Source organism: Myodes glareolus, chromosome 3, assembly GCF_982192425.1.
Source record: "Myodes glareolus chromosome 3, mMyoGla1.1, whole genome shotgun sequence".
Classification (NCBI taxonomy): domain Eukaryota; kingdom Metazoa; phylum Chordata; class Mammalia; order Rodentia; family Cricetidae; genus Myodes; species Myodes glareolus.
The window spans coordinates 30,731,048-30,751,203 of record NC_142028.1 but is presented as its reverse complement, the minus strand read 5'-3'; the positions used below and the strand labels follow the sequence as shown (position 1 = coordinate 30,751,203).

At 47.0% G+C, this 20,156-nt stretch overlaps 1 protein-coding gene and 1 pseudogene across 2 annotated transcripts in view; both read right to left on the bottom strand.

Moving 5' to 3' along the window:
- The window catches only part of B4galnt3 (beta-1,4-N-acetyl-galactosaminyltransferase 3), a 106,888-nt gene that overhangs the window by 73,026 nt on the left and 13,706 nt on the right, over positions 1-20,156 (bottom strand). The gene's annotated exons all lie outside the window — the stretch shown is intronic.
- On the bottom strand, positions 821-2,099 carry LOC125407100 (phenylalanine--tRNA ligase alpha subunit pseudogene; annotated as a pseudogene).

Here is a 20,156-nt window from a genome sequence, read left to right as displayed (position 1 = left end):
TAATCACCACTGAGGCCTTCTGGCAGCTTTGGGATGGCTGTGGGTGTCAGAGCCCCAGACTAGAGGCCACTGCAACCTTCTCTGTTTTCCTGAGTACTTTCCCTTCCCAGGCTCATCCTTTCTCTGGCTTTTTTTTCCTTCCTTTTATTGACATTTTTTCCTTTTTCCACCACTTTCAATCTGCTACATACTTTACAAGATCAAGACTTCCGATTCATGAGGTGGGAAGATCTCTCTATGAAAAGGGACAGGGGTATCGGCAACTGTCTCTCCCAGCTTATGGCTTAGGGGGTATAAGAAAGAAGAGTGTGAAGATTATCATCCTCCATGCCATCCCTCAGTGGCATGGGAGCATGTGGAATGCCCTTCTGTATATGTGTTGCTTTTACTGGACACCATTTTGCAAAGGGAGACTGCGTTTGTTTCCCCTGGTCGCTCTAACTTGAATAGTCACACAGAAACTATGTTAATTACAACACTCTTCGGTCTATTGGCTCAGGCTTCTTATTAGCTAACTCTTTCATCTTAAACCAACCATTTCTATTATTCTGTGTATCACCATGAGGCTGTGGCCTACCAGTAAGGCTGCAGGGCATCTTTCTCCTTCAGCAGCTACATGGCGTCTCCTAGACTCCACCTACTCTCTCTATATGCCTTTGTTTGGATTTCCTGCCTGCCTTTACTCTGGCAAGCTATCGGCCAAAGCAGCTTTATTCATCAACTAATAAAAGCAACACATATACAGAAGGACATCCCATCAGCACTATTTTGTTTTCTTACATTTAGCCTTGCCCTTCCAGCTCTGGGTATTCTCAGGGAGTCAGGGCCACCACTCCCTTAGCACACTCATGAGGTGGCCCAGGGTGAGCCCATGGTTGGCTATTACACCCTTGATCTAGTGGAACTTGGCCAGATATGTGACATCCAGCATCTCACTCTGAAACACATGATCAATGTAGAAGTACTTGCCGGCGTGAAGTGAAGAGTTTCTTCTAGGTTAAGCAGAGGGTACAGGTGCTGGCTTCTGTGGTGTGTGTGTGTGTGTGTGTGTGTGTGTGTGTGTGTGTGAAGCAGATTTTCCCGGGCCTCATCTTCCAGGTGTGCTCACAATCCTGTCAGCTGTAGCTGCCCTGATAGTGGGTCTGTGGGTCTGTTTGACCTGTTGGACATAGTCCATTGGGAGCTGCAGAGCCTCAGCCAGATCTCGCGGGAAGAATGCATCAAACTGGTCAAGTGCTGTGCTGGGTGCTGCCGAGGCTGGAAGAGCTAGCTCATCATGTCTCAGAAGGCGCTCTCAGTGAAGCTGTCCTTAGGCATCTCAGAGAAGCCCATCTGTCAGAACTAGGTTAGGACCATGAGCAAAAAGGAGAAGGTGGCCACTGTCTGGGAGCACACCACTGGCAGAGAAGTCGTAGGGCTTGAAGGGTCACTCCCTCCAGGAGCTGAAGGCCCTGCCCTTGCTCAGCCGGTAGGTTTTCGGATCACCTCAGGTCAGCAGCTCCCTCGGCTCATTCTTTCCTCATCAGCCAGCTTCTCAGCCTGGCCTGACTGGACCAGTGGCAACCGCCTCTGTACTGCATCTTCTATACTGCTCACCACTGGGAACACCCAGGGCCCATCTGCTGCTGTCCGTTTGGATCCACAGTCTTGCTGAAGCCCACCTTGCTGTTAGGCAGTCGCACACGCTCACTCTGCACCAAGCCTTCAAGAGGGATGTTTTGAAATACATGGGTCCCATGGTTGTGTGTAAATCTCACCCTCAGTGGTCGCACTTGGCGGAACAAAGCTCAGCCTCAATGACCTCATCCAGAGCCTGCAGGCTCTTCACTGCGCCCACCACCACCACCTGGTGCTCTAGGCCCAGCTGCATGGTCAACTCTGCTGCGCTGTCCGGGCCACTATCAGCTGCCTCCAGCAGTCACAGCAATCGCTCCTACACAGGGTTGTTGGCCATGGCTGCTCCCACAGTGCTTGGTGTGTGAAATGAGTGCCTTCTTGTTTGTTTGTTTGTTTTCAAAACAGGGTTTCTCTGTGTAGCCCTGGCTGTCCTGAAATTCACTGTGTAGACCAGGCTGGCCTCGAACTCAGAGATCCACCTGCCTCTGCCTCCCAAGTGCTGGAATTAAAGGTGTGCACCACCACCATGCGGCAGAAATCAGCGATTTTTATATCTAACTTAACTCTGGTCTATAATGTTAAATTTTCTTTTCTCTTTCTGTGGCACTGTACAGAACTCAGAGCCTTGAACATCTGCACAAGTGCTACACCCCAGCACAAATTCCTTTCCCCGAGCATCGTTCTTCGAGGATGGAAGGAGGTGTTCCGCAGTTTCTAATGGGGTAGGAGTGGGAGAGATGCAGATTGCTAAGTGGTCGGTGGATCTGGAAAGTGAGGTCTTCAGGGGTTCGCAGACCTACATGACTTTCTTATCAGTGTGGTAAATAGTCATGGGGGGAGAAGTGGGACTTGGGGCAGGAGGGCGGGTGGAATGAAAGAGAGAGGAAAAGGGACTGTGTGCATCTCACCGTGGCATCGTTGATCTGACAAGAAACACTTCCCCAAAGACCTCATTCACATCTCAACACTGCAAGCAGTAAGCCTGAGGTTCATTTTATAGGTCAGAAATCTGAGACACGGACGAGAAAAGGGCTTTGTGCAAGAGCCCAGGGAGGATTTATCAGCTGATCGCAGAGGACTCTGGCTCCTAGGAAACACAGCAGCAAGGAGGGAAGAGGCCGTCAGAGGGAAGAGGGGATGAGTGGCAGTCCCTGTCTGGTGGGGATTGCAGAGGGCAGAGAGACTGCCAGGTGTGGTTGCTGAGTGGTGATAGGTGTGTAAGAGAAGGAACAGGTATTCAGGGCTGTAAACCCGGAAAACCCTGTGGTCAGGTGAGTCATGTGTGCACACATGCCCCACAATCCCTGGGATCTCAATGCTGGGAAACCTTGGCTGGGAAGATAAACCCAAACCTTTCTACCTTATTGCCGCTGTTGAAACACTACATCCCCTCTTCACAGGGTTTCCTCCCCAGGAACTTGCTTAGCCAAACAGGGTGACCAAGGGTGCCACATCACAAGGATGTCACAGCCACAGTAAACAGTGGCGAGGGTCATTTCCTCATTGTCACCCCACGCTTATGCTGACGATGCTACCTGGGGCCTTGCACATGCAAGGTAAGCAATCTTCTACTAAGCCACATCTCCCAGGTCTGCCATCCAAATCTGACTTCACTTGCCTTGCACGGACCCTTCTCGGCCCCTCTCTTGCTCAGTCTTCACGCTTTTTGCCTTAGCTGTTTCCTTTCTTTTCGTATGTTTACTTGCCTTTGAGACAGGATCTCACTGGCCTGAAACTCACTCTGTAGACCAGGCTGGCCTGAAACTCACAGAGATCCTTCTGCATCAGTCTTCCAAGCCCTGGGGTAAAGGTGTGTGCCAACTGTTTCTTCCCTTGTCTTCCAGCACTGTCCCTCTTATCTCGTCCTTGTCATTTGGGATGCAATAAATACTAGGAATATTACCTCTGTCTGTAACCAGATAGTTTACTCCCAGGGGAGGCCCCTAGGTGTATAATAAGGAAGCGCTGGATACGGCTGCCAGGCAAAGGGGGCTCAGCAGACAGCTGTAGCAAGCCAGAGCACCTGACACCTGGAGGACAGGAGCAGCTGTGGCTCAACTGAGAACACAGAAAGCCTGTCAACCGGTGGCACACACACAGGTCAGCCAGCTCCTGTCTCTGTGTCCAAGGAAATGGGATAGACAAGCTAATTGGCCTACAACAGATCTCTCCCTTCTGATCAAGAAGCCAAATCCACATCTATTCTGTTTACTGCGAAGCCCAATAAGAGACCCAGGTATGGTCTCATCAACCCTGTGCTCTCAGCCTTAGGGGGATTTAGATCCCACCTAGGGCATGGGGCACATCTGTAAAGGGTGGGATCTAGCCAGCTGCCTTAGAAGCATTCATTAGTCCAACAGTTCCTCCGAGGCACTGAGTTCCTGCCAAAAGGACCATGTTGCTTGTAGCATATTAGTCAGTGGTTCTCAACCTGTGGGGTCCCATATCAGATAGCCTGCATATTAGATATTTAAGGTTATAATTACCATTATATAGTAATGAAATAATTTTATGTTTGGGGGGAGTCTCCACAACATGAGGAATCGTACTCAAGGGTCACCTCGTTAGGAAGGTTGAGAACCATTGCTCTAAGTGAAAAGGCGGTGGTGGCAGAAGAGGCCAACTCTGACCCTGACAGAACAGGCAGACTCCCAATTCACCTGTCAATCAAAATCATCAAAATGTGATTGGTAACTGTGAATACTGGGCCCCACCCAGAGCTGCTGAATTAGAATTTCCCAGGCTCCCTTGGTAGTATACTAGCAGTTAAATGGGCACCAACAACTTTTGGGACCCAGTAGGTCATGTCCCTAGGCAATCCTCAGCCCATAGTTCCCTGATCCAAACTTCGCTAAGTCTTTGCATAAAAGACAAGGCAAGGAGGGAGCAGCTCAGTGGCAGGACACTTTCTAGGTATGCCAGGACCCCAGGTTCAACCCCCACGTATAAACAGATGATGCTTTCTTGATGAAGGCGTGGAAATAATCATACCCGCGTATCCTCCTTACAACTGCCCTTCAAATATTAGCAGTACTGATCCCGATATTTTAAGGAAAAAAGAAAATTAAGCTTCCTAGCCTAAGTTACTTATTAAGGAACACTCGGCCCAGTAAGGAGTCAGGCTTGATATTCATTTTCATCTAAGACTAAGTTCAAAGTCCCTAGCCAGCACCATAGCATGGACACTGACTGACCCCTGAAATCAGCTGTTACCTTGACAACACAGCACCATCCTGAAGCCCCACTAAGGAGCAGGCATTGTTTTGGGTTGGTATGAAGGCCTGGGGATCTAGGGATGGGTGGCCACCACTGACCATCTATCAGCTAGAGAGCGTGAGTGAGGTGATCACTTGGGTACATATGCCAAATGCCTACAACTAACGCATACATGCCCACCGCTGTCTTTCGTCCTGGTCAATGAATGCATTCCCTCTCACACTACAAACACTAGCGCTTTGATTCACCTAAAAGACACGGGAGAATCCATCATATGTGGCACAAGCACCACTGAAGTTGTCAAAACCTTAGCTTGCCTTCTTCCAAAAATCTTGCAATTAAGCCTGCTCACGGAGCTTTTGCGCATCTTTGATAAGAGGTTAAGGTGTGAGTGAGTGCATGTGCCTATGTATGCAGGTCTGGGTGCACACACAGAGGCTAGAGGTCGATATAGGGGGTCTTCATCTACTGCTCGCCACCTCTTGTTTTGCTTTGTTGTTTGAGTTCTGGTTGTCCTTGAACTCGCTTTGTAGACTAAGCTGGTCTTGAACTCACAGAGATCCACCTGCCTCTGCCTCCTAGTACTGAGACCATGCTTGGCCTGAGAATAATTTTTAAATTGCTTCTCTTTAAAGTTATATACCTGCTAGAGAGCATAACCTTAATTTAGGAACTACAATCTCCTTAGAACTCACGGTGCTTTAGGTAATCTGAAGCAAAACTAAATACTTGGAAAACTTTACACAAAACTACCAATCTCTACTTGTTCTTGTGAAGTAGGGCAAAGTGGAAAACCAGTGCCCATAACCATACATAAAAGAGGGGCTGAGGCCAAGCAGTGCCTGTTCCCTACTCACTCACTTAGACTTGTACATTTTTACTTATTATCATGGGGTGGGGGTGCGCACCAGATGTGTAGTTAGAGGAGGTGAGAGGACAACTCGTAGCAGTTGGCTGTCTTCTTCCAGAATGTGGGATCAGACTCAGGTTGTCAGGCTCAGCCACCTGGGGAATTCACTACTCCTCAATGAAGTGAGGCACTGAGGGGCAGATCCCCATTACGTCACAGAGATAGATGCCTTCCGTGAGTATGAGAAGAATGCTATACAAGAGCAAGGCAGCCCTGAGCTGCTCCAGCACAGCCAAGGCCACCCACCCCAGGAGGGCCTCTGGGTTTCTGTGCAGACATGCTCCTTGGCACCCGCAACTTACACCAAACTGTGGTTCTCACTCACGCTCTGGGAGGAGGAGCATCTGGGTAGAATCCAACCTGCACAGCTGAGCCCAGTGGCTCTGAGCACGGGCTTGGAATCCCAGTGGATCACCTTGAGCTGAAAATAGTAGCAAGCTCACAGGTACCATAGTTCACCTACTACTTGTAGAGGCCTTCAGTAAAAATTTAAAATTTTTTTACCTCAGCAGGTGCATTTGGAAAACAGGGCATTGGTCAACTACATTAAATTTTACTACAAAAAATCAGGATAAGCCAGGAGTGGTGGCTCAGACCTGTAATCCCAGCACTTCATAGGCTGAGGCCAACGAATTACTGCAAATACATACGAGAAGAGCCTGGATACATCAAGAGTTTCACGCCAGTCTAGGCTACAGTGTGCAAGCCTGTCTCAAAACCAACAACAACATAAAGAAACAAAAGGCCAGGGTAAAGATATAGCTCAGTTGATAGGATTCTGGCTTAGCATGATGGCCCCAGGTCAGATCCCAGCACTGCAAAAACCAAACACACTTGCCACATGCTTCTAATCCCAGCACTCTGGAAGTAGAGGCAGAAGGATCAGAAGTTCAAAGGCATCCTTGGCCACATAGCAAATTGGAAGCCAGCCTGGGCTACATGAAACCTTGTCACAAAAGAACTGAACAATAAATCAAGTGACTGAGGACTAGGAGAAGGTTACTAGAGTTTCAGAAGGAAGTGAGAAACCTTGAAAGAGCCACGCAAAAGCCTTCCTCAGGTGAGACCCAAAACAAACCATGTTAGGAAAGTACTAAATACACAGAAGTAATTAGGACTCTGAAGTCAGGGAGAACGCATTTAGTGTGAATGTGGTTCCTGGGATATGTCAACCTTTCTCAGCCTTAATTTACTTAACCTATAAGGGAAAAATAAAGCCTACAGGACAAAGAGTCATAAGAGGTGACCTGAAAATGCTAGTTATCCCCGGAGTGACACTTCTGGCAGAACTGGAAGCCAACCAAAGTACTAGGTGACCTTTGTATCCCCTGATTTCCTAGTTTCTAAGCCAAAAAAGTCAAAGGCTTTTCACACTGCCACCACCATGCAGAAGGCTCCGGACGCTCACCTGTCACTGCTTCCAGCAGGAATTGTCGCCCAGAGACAGGACAACTCCACTGGCAGGCTCAGTCAGCGCATCCACAGACCCTCCCACCGCTGCCACCCTCAGACTCCCTGTATTCCACTCTGGCGTTCTTATCCCTTGCTTCTCAAAATGGCAGCTCTGTGCGTCCTGCATACTCCTTTTTCCAGTGCCCCTGCTTCTAGTACTACCCAGAGTCTCTAACATGGAGAAACCCTTTTATCTCAAAAAATTCTCTCAAGGCACAGCAACTAGATTGGCGTGTTGGTTATGATGGCTTAAACCATGGTCCCATGTGCTAATGTGGGACTATGGTACATTTGTTAGGGGTTTACCTCCGGTCAGTCTGCGTAGGTGTTGGCGACAGTCGACAGCTGTGTTAGCTACGGCAGCAGCACCTTCAACAGCAGCGGCAGTAGCTACACCAGAGCCTCTAAAGCCAGAGTCTAACTCTGCCTCCTCAGCAACAGCAGCGGCAGCTTGAGAGATGGCTCAGAGGTTAAGAGCATGGCTTTCCCTTCCAGAGGACTTGGGTTTGATTCTCAGCACCCAGATGGTGGTTCACAACTGTCTGTAGTTCAGGGGATCTGATGCCCTCTTCTGGCCTCCACAGGCACCAGGCATGCACAGACATACATGCAGGCAGAACACCCATACACATAAAATAAAAACATAAAAATAAAAAAGGAAATGGTCCTGAGGACAGAAGGAGAAGATAGAACATTCAAGCTATTTACAGTAACTCAAGTAAGAAGGTAGAGATTCTGCTGGTCTGGTAGCATAGGACTACAATACCAGCTACACATTTGGTCTGTCAGAAGGGTTCACCAGTTCAAGGCCTGCCTGGGCAATTTAGTGAGGCTCTGTCTAAAAATAAAAATAAGACAGGGATGAGCATATATCCTAGGGATAGAGCACTTATCTAGAATGAACCAGGTCGTAAAGTCTATTCTTAGTAACACAGAGAGAGAAAGAAAGACAGAGAGATTCCAAATCAACGTGGTCATGGTGAAGATAAAGTAGGCAAGGTTTTTTTTTCTAGCTGGTAGGAGACCCAAGGAGAGGAGCGATACTGACCATCCACAAACAGAAGGTCAGCTGACTTCTTTTTATCATAGAGTTAGCATTTCCTCATAGAGGTTCTTTGTATTTATACTTAAGTATCTCATTTCAGACAAGCAATAATATAAACCTAAATGTGTTTTCAATCTCAAATTTTCTTTGTTCATTGTTGAGTAATATTAAGAAAACTGCAGCTGATCATGGCAGTACACACCTTTAATTCCAGCACTTGGGAGATGCAGGCCAACTTGATCTACAGAACAAGACCAGCAAACCTGTCTCAGAAGGGGGGGAGGCATGATTGAAAGTCATATTACTTTGTGCTCTGTGGCCTTGCCAACCTTAGGAGTTTCTGAAAAACCTTTAGACTTCTACATCAGCTATCATGGAATTTGGGCACAATGAACATTTATTACTTCCTTGCAACCATCATACTTTTATTACCTTTTTCTTGTCTTATCCCATTAGTCAGGACTTCTAGGACGAAGGGCTAGGGAAGAAGGTTTCATTGCTTCAGAGTTCGCAGTGTGAGCAGGAAACCTTCCTGCTATGCACTGCTAGGTGTGACGGTAGCTGCAGAGTTTGTATAGCCGTCATCAAGTTGTAGGAATTTGGATTTTCTCCTCACTTGTGTTTTTGTGTTATGTCTTGGTTTAAAGATTGGTGTGATGCTGGCCCTACAGGAAGAGATAGCAAGTGTCCCCTCTGCTTTTGCTTTCTGGAAGCAAATGTAGTGAATTAGCTATATCTTCCTTAAATGTCTGGTAGTATCTATCACCAACCCGGGGTTGGTGCTTTTTGTTCTACATTACTGACTCAATGTCTCTAACAGATGATCTAGTCCATATCTAGAACTGCCTATTCGGATGATCTAGTTCTTCTCACATATTAGCAGATTCTGTCTTTCAAATATTTATGGGCACAGAACTGTTCACATTTTTTTTTAAAAGATTTATTTTGTTGCCAGGCGGTGGTGGCACACACCTTTAATCCCAGCACTTGGGAGACAGAGGCAGGTAGGTCTCTGTGAGTTCAAGGTCAACCTGGTCTACAAGAACTAGTTCCAGGACAGGTTCTAAAGCTACAGAGAAACCCTGTCTCGGAAAACCATAAAAAGATTTATTTTGTTGCTGGGCACGGTGGCACACGCCTTTAATCCCAGAACTAGGGAGGCAGAAGCAGGCAGATCTCTGAGGCCAGTCTAGACTACATAGTGCGCTCCAGGGCAGCCAGAGTTATATAGAGAGACTCCGTCTTAAAACAGAACATTTGTAATTACGAATATCTGTGTATGTCTGTATCTTGGTATATGCACATGAATACAGCGTCCTTGAAGACCAGAGGCATCAGATGCCCAGGAGCAATTGTGAGTCCCCTGATGTGGGTACTGAGGGCTGAACTTGGGTCCTATGGAAAAGCAGCAAGTGCTCTTAATGGTTGAGTCATCTCTCAGCTGCCACCTTCTCTTTTGAGACAGGGTTTCTCACTGGACCTGGAGCTTGCTATTCCAGGTATAGTAGCTGGCCCGCAGACACTCCCTACCTCGGGCTGGTGATCCACGTCTGTTACTGGGATTTATAGATGCATGCTGTCACACCCAGATTTTACGTGGGAGCTCGGGTCCCTATTCAGGTCTGCTAGTACAGCAAGCGTTTCTCCACTGAAGCACGTCCCCAGCCTTCTTTAGTACCCTCTTCACGCCATTAGGTTCACACTGCGCAACCCTTTTACTTTGAACAAAAGCAATTTGCCATCTCTCTTTTTTCTTAGGGAGCATGAGTTAGAAGTTTACCTACTTTATTGACATTTTCAAAGTTCAGCTTTTGGATTTGTTGATTTTCTCTTAATTTCCTGCATTCAGTTTCACTGACTTTACTCCTACTTACCTGGAACTCAATTTGCACTGTGCTTTCTAGCTTCCGTGGTGGAAGCACAGAGTACTATGTCAGATCTTTCTTTTCTTATCTACACATTCAGTGCCATGAATTTCTCTCTGGGTATTCCTTTTGTTGTGTCCCAGAAATTTTGCTAAGTTATATTTTTATTTTTATTAGGTTCAAAGTATTTTAAAATTTTCTTGACATTTCTTCTTGGATCCATGTGCAATTTGGAAGTCTGTTGTTTAAATCAGCATATTTTAAAATCTTCCAGTTATCTCCCTGTTACTGGTTTCTAGTCTAGTTCTATACAGCCTGAGGGCAGACGTTATATATGATTGTAGTCTCATAAATTGGTAAGGTGTGCTTTATAGCTCAGAATGTGATTTGTCTTGCTGAATGTTCCTTGTGAGCCGGAGAGGAATGTGTGCTGTGTTGATTCTGGATAATCCAGTCTATAGGTGTCAATCATATCCAGTTGATTGATGGCGCCGCTGAGTTCAACTATGTCTTCATTGATTTTCTGCCTGCTAGACAGATACATTTCTGACGGACAGGCTAAGTTTCCAACCAGAACAATGGGCTCATTCATTTCTCTTTGCGGCCATATCAGTTTCTGATTTGTGTATTTTGACACCACCCGTAAGCACATAGACCCTAAGGACTGTCATTTCTTCTTAGAATACTTAGCCCTTTGTCATTATGTAAGTTCCTCTTTACCCTTGATAAGTTTCTTTACCTAGCAATCTGCTCTATCTGAAATTAATGCAGCTGTTTCTGCTTTTGTCAACATGAGAGTGCTTTACTTTTTATCATTCTATATAACTATATAGTTTCTTTTTCTTTCTTTCTTTTTTTTTTTTTTGGACAGGGTTTTATTGGCCTGAAACTCACAAGGTAACCAAGATTAGCCACAAACCCATAAGCCATCTCAAACTACAACTAGAATCATGTGCCACTACTCCCAGCCCCCTTCTGCAGTTTCAACTGGCCTGGAGGGTGAATCGTGTGTCTTCCTGACTTTTTTGAGGGTCTCTCACTGAATAACTCAACGATGCTATCTAGCTAGAGCTCCAGGGGCCTCCTATCTCCATCTCCATGGTGCTGGGTTGTGCATTGTGCACATGTGTCTCTGAGCCCCACTTTTACATGAATACTGAGGATCAGAACCTGTGTCATCATGCTTGTGGCAGAGGACATTTACCGACAACCATATCTCTACCCTTTTTCTGACTGAGACAGGGTCTCGCTCTGTGGACCAGGCTGGCTTCAAACTTCCAGCAACGCCTCTTAGGTACTGGCATCACAAGCCTGTGCCACCACATCCAGCTAATTACTTCTTCCCTTACACTTAGTGGTGTCCTGCTATTTGCACAAATATATTTACAATGAATGCACATCCACAGTATAAACAATACTGAAGTTTATAACTATACCTTTGCACTAATAACTCTGGTCCCCCTCTATCCCGTGTGTCACCGCTGTCATTCGTCTTATTCATGTAAAAGCATGCACAAGGACAAATACGCATGTGTAGCCACATGCATTATTATTTCTAACATCTGTTAGATCAACTAAGATAAAAACTTTTATTTTATCTTCACTTATTCTCCTTTTAATCTATCACTTTCTTCTCCTAACCTGTCTCGTAAGGCAGACAAGCCGGCACAGCTGCCTCGATTTGCCATTACCCGAGACAGGACATTTCTTCTTTGCCTTTGATGTTTCATGGACACAGAACCCAGCTCTTTAAATAGTCTGCTCTGCTCTCTCCCTCCTTGTATCATTTCTGAAGTCAGGAATAATCATTGACAAATTAAATACAGCTCTATTTTGTAAGCTGAGAAACAGGCTTAGAGAGGTGAGGGACTCTCCTTCCTTCCGCCCAGCCCCCCCCCCAACCAGTTCTCCCTGTCACCTCATTTTCCTCCACCATCAGGACAGTCAGCAGACTGCACGGGCGATTCACCATGACACCTAGGACAAGGTGAGGGACCTTTGTGAACTTCAGTTTTGGCCTCCATAAACTGGGAATCAAAAGGTTTCTGTCCCCACAGGGCCATTGAGATCACATGTCAAGCACTCATAGATGGACTCTTACTGTTATGGCTCTGCCTAGCCCTTAGCATCCTGCCTTCTAATTGACTTATGTTTCTCCTCCTTGCCTAACCAGATCACTTTCTCCAACCTGTGAACTTCCTCAAATTTTCAATTACTTTTGCAAAGAAATCGATCAGAAGGACTAGAGCGAGATGGCGGGCAGGATGACGGACACCTGGGGGCCCACCCCTCCGCTATAAACCAGAGAACATTTCTTTGGAACTTTCTGGCTTCTCTTCAAATTCTCAGTCCTCTTCCCAGGAACCGTCCCTTCCCAAACAGTCTGCTTTCTGGAGGATTTTTGTTCTGTTTTATTCTGTTTGCAGTGCTAGAGAGGGTCTCACTTATGCTAGACTGGCGCTCACCACTGAGATACACTCCCAGCAATTTTTTTTTTCTTTTGGTTTTTCGAGACAGGGTTTCTCTGTAGCTTTGGAGCCTGTCCTGGAACTAGCTCTTGTTGTTGCAAGAAGGCTGTTTGTTTGTCCTGGCTGCCCAGAACTGAATTAATCACACAGAAACTATATTATTTAAATCACTGCTTGGCCCATTAGCTCTAGCTTCTTGTTGGCTCACTTTTACATCTTTACATCTCACAAACTTAACCCATTTCTATTAATCTGTGCATCACCACAAGGTTGTGGCCTACCAGCAAAGTTTTAGCACGTCTGTCTCCACCCACGGCTCCAAGGCTTCTCTGACTCTGCCTCCCTTCTTCCTCCCAGCATTCAGTCCAGTCCTCTCCGCCTAGCTCTGCTCCGCCCCTCCCTGCTCTCCTATAGGCTCAAAGAAGTTCTGTATTCATTAATGGTAATCACAGCATACAGAGGGAAATCCACATCAGCTCCCCTTTTCTGTTTAAATAAAAAAGAGGGTTTTAACTTTAACATAGTAAAATTACATATAACAAAACAATACTGAACTTTATAACTATATTATTACTATCTCTGTGAGTTCAAGGCCAGCCCGATCTACAGAGAGAGTTCTAGAAGAGCCAGGGCTACACAGAGAAACCCTGTCTCAAAAAACAAACAAAAACAAAATTTAAAAAAATTGAGTGGCTCCATCTTCCTGACTTCCCTTCCAGTGTCCCCTGGGCTGGACATTGATGAGACAATACCGGAAAAATAACACTGGGGTTTCCCCAGCAGAGTGCCCAGTACACTGGTGGGCTTCAGATGGGCAACAAAAGTACCATGGAGTCAATCCTGGGACCTGGGGGAGCAGAAGCAAGGAGCTGGCTGTGTCCAACAGAGACCTTCATTTCTTTATCCCTATGTGTGACTCAATCTCCCCCCCCCCCATTTACTATATATGTCAATAGGAAAAAGACCAAAAAATACAAAATTATATGCCTGGGTCAGTAATGAGTAGGAGCCTGGATATGTACTCTCATGTCCCCTCCTGCCTGCTTTTGGAGTCTCAAAGCCCCATGCCTTGGGAGCTATCTTAGTGGTTTCTAGTCTCCAAAGCCACCTGGACACAGCCTGAGAAGGCTGGAAATACCTTAACACAAATACAAAGGAGACTCGAGAAAGTGGCGGTGTCTGCGCCCTCCCTTTGGTGCACAGAAGACTAACTCAGGCTTTCTCTGCAACGGAGGCTGAGGCAGGAATGTGCCCCTCCCCACTCCCAGCCATACGCATGGCTCCCAGTTAGGAGACAGACCCCAGTTGTCCGGCCAGCTGCCTGGGAGTCTCCAAGTCTAAAATTAGCCTGGAGCTCTCCACCCAGGCAGTTCCTCCTCTCAGCTCTGGCAAACAGGGCCCTGCGGTGAGGTAATGACTGGGAGCTTATCTGCCCTGCCCCAGGCAACTAGGGGTTAGGAAAAGGCACACAAAGCAACCTCCCACCCTTCCACCATGGTCACCAAGCAGGCCACCTGGAGTTTGACAGCTCTGTGGTTGCTCTTGCTCCACATCTGCAGAGGGTGTTACACTCAGCCCTATTCTGAACCCCAGGTACTGTAACCAAAGGGAAAGAGGGTCTGCTGAAAATTTGAGATGTACCAGGGTTTCACCTTGTGCAGTCAGCATCATTATTACCATTAAACAGATCACCACAGGGATGCTCATCAGACCAGCTACCTAAATTGAGCCAGCCTGGAGGAAAGAATTGAGAACTACTACTCCCCATGAGACGCAAGGGAAATTGGCTTCCTGGATGGCACCTCTGCCAAGGGCTTCTTCCCCGTGGCTGCACCCATGACTCACTAACTCCTACTTCTAATTCCCCCACTTCTGATGGTCTGGTCAAGCTTGTGGCAGGAACTGCCAAAATTAGTGGGCAATTCTTCAGCCAGTCCCTGAACAGAAGTCTTCCCACTCCTGAGCTAAGCACACAGCAGTGTTTATGTGATGGCTGACCAGCAGGCAGGAGGAATAGAGGGCGAGGCCCTAGGGTAGGGCCCAGTCCAGTTTATAGCTCACAAGCTTAGGGGAGGTCTGTGAGATTAATGACAGCGGTGACCAAGACTTACAGAAATGTCCCCAAGTCACTGAGCCTCTTCATCTAACACACCCCACATCAGTACCCAACCTTTAGCCTTCCTCAGAGACTCCTCCACCTGTGGGAGGCTTCCTTCCTTCTGCAGCGGGAAAAGGGGAGGAGCAAGCTGTCTGGGGACAGGAGTGGGCCTAGCCCAACCTTCCTTCTCACTTGAGTGTGGCAAGTTTACAAGTGTAGCAGCTGTAAGGAGGCGGGACCCAGGTATCTTCCTTAGTCTCCTTTACGCTAATCTCTCTCTGGCCACATTCAACTCAAGGTACGGAAAGCTGAGACAAACACCATTTCTCTGAAGACAATGTCAGAGTTAGATAAGACCAGGAATCCTAGTCAGAGCTCTGTGTGGACAAAGACTGAGCCCCAGACAGCAAAGAGCAGGACTGCCTCACTGAAAGATGGACACCCGGTTCATATCAGAACCAGACTGGAAATGTAGCCCTTGATGCCCAGCTCTGCTACGTGCTGGAAAGAGAAAAGATTGATATCTGCCCCCGCCACACACACACTTTTTCTTTCCTGGGGTGAGGGGACAGTATTGGGGAGTGAGACTAGGGCCTCAAACACGATGCCAAGCGAGTGCTTTATCACTGAACTATACCCACAGCCTCTTTTTCTCTTTTCTCGTTTTCTTCTTAGGCTTTATTTGGTACAGGATCTCCTTAAGTTATGCAGGCTAGCCTTGAATTCACTTCGTGTCCCACGCAAGCCTTGAGCTTGCAGTTCTTCTGCCTCACCTCCCCTGGTATCTGGGATAACAACTGTGCACTGCTTTTTAAGCCAGTTCTGAATATCAGTCCCATCTTATTACTGCTTGAGACAGACCCCAGGATCCATTAAAGTTACACGTGGTAAAAGCACACAGCTGCCATTAAAGGCCCAGGCCAGGAGCCAGTGGCAGGGCTCTGCAGCAAAGCATCTGCCACCGAGACTGACGGCCCAGGACCTACGTGGTGGAGGAAACCAACTCTCCTCTGTTGTCCTCTGATCTCGACACGTGTGTCGTGGCACGTGCATACACACATACTCTCTTTCACGCACACACATACACGAATAAATAATGATTTGTAAAAAAGCTTTCCAAGGAGGAGGGAGGAAGAGGCAAGGAGGAGCTCGACACTGAATGGGCTCTGTTCTCGGGACGGGAGCCTAAAGCAAAGGAATCTGTCAGATGAAGGGCGTCAAGTCTTGACCTGCCCCTTGCAACATGAGACTTCAACATCAATAGGACCATCTTTGCAGGATGCTCCCAAGCACTAACACCAAAGCAGGTGTCACCAGAGAAATTTCAGGAAAGCCCCAGATCACCGCTAACAGCGGTTGAGCAGGAAACATGATCCACCGCAGCTAAGTGGCAGTGACTTCAGCTGCCTCACTGGTAGGAAAAGATAAACACCCGCTGAGGGCGTTGTTCAATTAGAGTACTTACCTAGCACGCGGGATGCACTGGGTTCCACCCCCAGCACTGAGGAAATAAAACATCACTTAAGGCAGAGGTTCTCAACTTTCCTAACACTGTGACCCTTTAATACAGTTCCTCGTGTTGTGGTGACCCCCCCCACCATAAAATTATTTTCATTGCTTACTTCATAACTGCAATTTTGCTAGTTTATGAATCATAACATAAATGTCTGCATTTTCCAACAGTCTTCAGAGACCCCTGTGAAAGGGTCATTTGACGCCCCCCCAGGGGTCGCGAACTGCTGACTTAAAGGGAGGAAGAAGAAAGCATTAGCAAAGAAAAGGGGACTGAGAAGGCAGAATGATGATCACTAACTGGCAGGGGGGAAAATGTATCGGGAGTTCGGAGTCCGATTCTGCTATCTGCTCAAGTTAATTAAAATTCTCTAGGCCTTAAAATCTCCACTGGTAAAGCCCTGAAGTTGGGCAAACAGATTCCCTTTTAAGGAATAACCCAGACCAGTCGTAGCAATGCCTTGGTGAACCGTATTGAGAAGGATCCTCAGATTACATAGAGGCTCAGTCAAAGGATTCCACGTTCTACCGTGGATGTCTATCTGCTATAGGTCTAGAATAAAAAAACACAGATAGCAGTCATCACAAAAACTTTAATCTCTAAGATGTGGGGCTGGAGAACAGGTATCCTTATGATATGTTAGAGACAGAGCCTTGAAACCAAGCAAGAGAGACAATGAGGAGCCTTACAAACCCCCGACAAGGCTAGAGATGCAGCTGAGTCTCTAGATTCTTGCCTACCATGCACAAGGTTCTGACTGGCACATGCCTGTCATCCCATTACTTGGGAAGCAGAGACAGGAAGCTCAGAAGTTAAGGTCAACTATACAGAGAGTTTAAAGGCCAGCTTGAGCGCCTTGTCTCTCTGGGAGGTAGGGAACTATTACTCACTAATAGCAGGTGGTATGGGTGGCACCGTGGCAACCTCAGAGGAAGCATGAGCTTTGCCAGCTTGAGTCTAAGGTGACCGACCACCTGCCTCTTCAGGTGCCCCCATGTTTACAGAGTAATGCCATGAGCTGTCCTGATGAGATACTCAGGAGTCTCTCAGGCTGTCAATACAGGAGACAGACCCAGCTAATAAGCCTCACAAAACTGCAACAAAGTTCCAAAGAGGATGAAGTCTGAAACAGTCAAAGGCTCAGGGCAGGGGATGAAATCAGAGGATGGGCAGGACTTGAAAAGCAGGCAGGAGAGATGAAATGACAACAGAACACAGCATGAACAATGGCAAAGATGTGAGAGAAGGCTAGCCCAAGGCTTCAGGATAGCCACAGGCCCCTGAACAGCTCTGCCCTCTGGACGGGTGCAGCTGGTTTATATGATCCCACGTACAGGCACTCTGAATAGCCATCCTCAAAACTAAAGGAGGTCTAATTGGCTGAAAGTTCCCATCAGTCAGACCCTGAGTGCTTACTGGAGAACTGGGTGAAACTCTTAGGAAATTACCGCCTCAGAATTCCGGGGTCAGAGAACTGAGTAACTCCCCAAGATAGAATGTGGAATTATTTAAGGGGTGAACAAACTTCTGGAGAAAGGGCCTATAGTTTCTCCATGAGATTCTTGCAGGTATACACAATCCAACAAAGTGTTAAAAAATCTCTGTACCAGGGAGCTAAACCAGGGGCAATCCCTAAATACAGCACTCCAGAAATTCATGATCTCTTGGGGGAAGACAAACACAGACAGAAATAACTCTGATGCAAGCAGCCTTTGATAAGTGCACTAATGGAGGCCTGGGGAGCGCTGTGAGGGAATGGGAGCAGAGGTTAATTCCAGCCAGGCTTTCAAGAGGAGAGGAAGGACCCAGCCCCACCCAGACTTGTTTTGGGATCCAGGTTTACACTACGATGGGTCTCTCTCCAGACCCAGAATAACCCTGAGTAGAGAGTCCAGAGACAGCGGCTGGCTCTTCCTGCCAGGAGGTAAAAGGGCAAAGCTTCAAGGGCGGCAGGGAAGGTAGAAAGGAGGCACTGAAAACCAGCCCCACCTCCATTCTGTCCTTTTCCGTTGTCTCCCAGGCTCCCACTGTCTGAACCACTAAAGGCCTTACTTAAATCTCCGCATGGATCAGGTGCTTCATCATATCCTGTACCACTAAGACACCTGGTTTCAGAATGCCACCTCTTGGGAATCCTTTCTCTTCCCTCCACACAGTCACTTTGGGCCACTCTTGAATTTCAATAGCCATACATACTATGCTCCCAATGCGGAGGACATTGCCTGGTGTTTCACAAGTGTTCAGGAAGTGTCTGCTGAATGCTGACTTGTCTCTGATCCCTTAACACTGCTCTCTGGGACTAGTGCGGTACCCAGATCCCAGAGATGAAGACATGAGAAGAAATGAAGCACATCCTTCTCACAAGAACACTTTTGAGATACTGGACAGATACAGCATCCCTTAATAAAAATGACCAAGACAATGGAGCCAGAGAATCCCATCTGAAGCCCACAATGTCATATTTTCTCCTTTACTACATCGACTCTGTCACCGAACTCTATCACATCTTTCCTTGGGCTGGCTCAGCTTTGTCTGCCTCCCTCCCGAGCTAGATACTCGCTGCCTATCCTTGGGATCACTACAATAACCACTAGGTGGTTTGGGGTTGAAGAGGTCATTTGTTCGTTCATTCATTCATTCATCCATTCTTTCGAGACAGTGTCTGACTATGTCACCCTAGCTGACCTAGAACTCAGAGATCCACTACCTCTGCCTACCGAGTGCTGGAATTAAAGGCCCATGCCACACACCTGGCTATTGATTTTAAGGCAGGGCTGTAGCCAGGCATAGCGGAGGCAGAGGCAGGCAGAGATCTTTGTGAGTTCAAGGCCAGCCTGATCTACGTGGTGAGTTCCAGAACAGTCAGGGATACATAGTGATACCCTGTCTCAAAATAAAAAATAAAAAAAAATTTTAAAAAGACAGCTGTACCACATGGGCAAATCTGACCTCAAATTTACAGCACCCTGTCTCAGTCTCCTGAGAATTGGGATTACAGACATGTGGCATCATGACCAGCTCTAAATATCTATCACCAGCCACTTTGCAAACTTCCAACATCTCTATCTACAGTTACATCACAGTTCCTGGAACATACAAAAATTCCATAAATGTCTGAAGAACTGAAATACAAATTAGTGAATTTTCTTTTTCTTTTGAGACAGGGTTTCTCTGTGAAGTCCTATCTGTCTTGGAACTCACTCTACAGACCAAGCTGGCCTCAAACTCATAGATATCCACCTGCCTCTTCTCCCAAGTGCTGGGATTAAAGATTGCATCACCACCGCCCAGCTAACTTAGTTGATTTTTTTAAAGGGGCCTTTCATTATCTCATACTCTTACCTAATAGAATTTATGCTGCCACCCCACCCCTTGCCAGGTCTGAACTCTGCAGAATGGCATCAAGAGACCTCACATGAGGCCGCTCAGCTTCATCTCCCTCACCCCAGCAAACCTCTGTGCGACAGGCTCCTCAACTGTTCAACTGTTCAACAAGCTGGTTCCCTTAGCTGTCACTTGGCTAATGCTATCTGCTTTCCACAGAAATATTCACCTCTGCATGCACGTGTGCACATATGCACACACATGCACATGCATATACATATATACACACACAATCAGACAGTAGAACTTGGAAGCTCTAGCTAAAGGAGGAAGGTCAGCTGGCTCAGTACCCACAAAGACCCAAGTTTTGTCTCAGCGTCCACATCAGGCAGCTTCCAATCACATGTAACAAGTCCAGTTCAGGGGAATCCGAAGCTATCTTCTGGCTTCCATTGGCACTCACATGCACATGGACACACAGGCAGACGCATACAAAAAAAATAATAAAAATAAATCTTGATGGACTGTGGTGGTAACACATGCCTTTAATCTCAACACTCAGGGGGCAGAGGCTGGTGGATCTGGGAGTTGGCCTGGTCTATAGAGTGAGTTCCAGGACAGGTCAGGGATATACAGAGAAACCCTGCC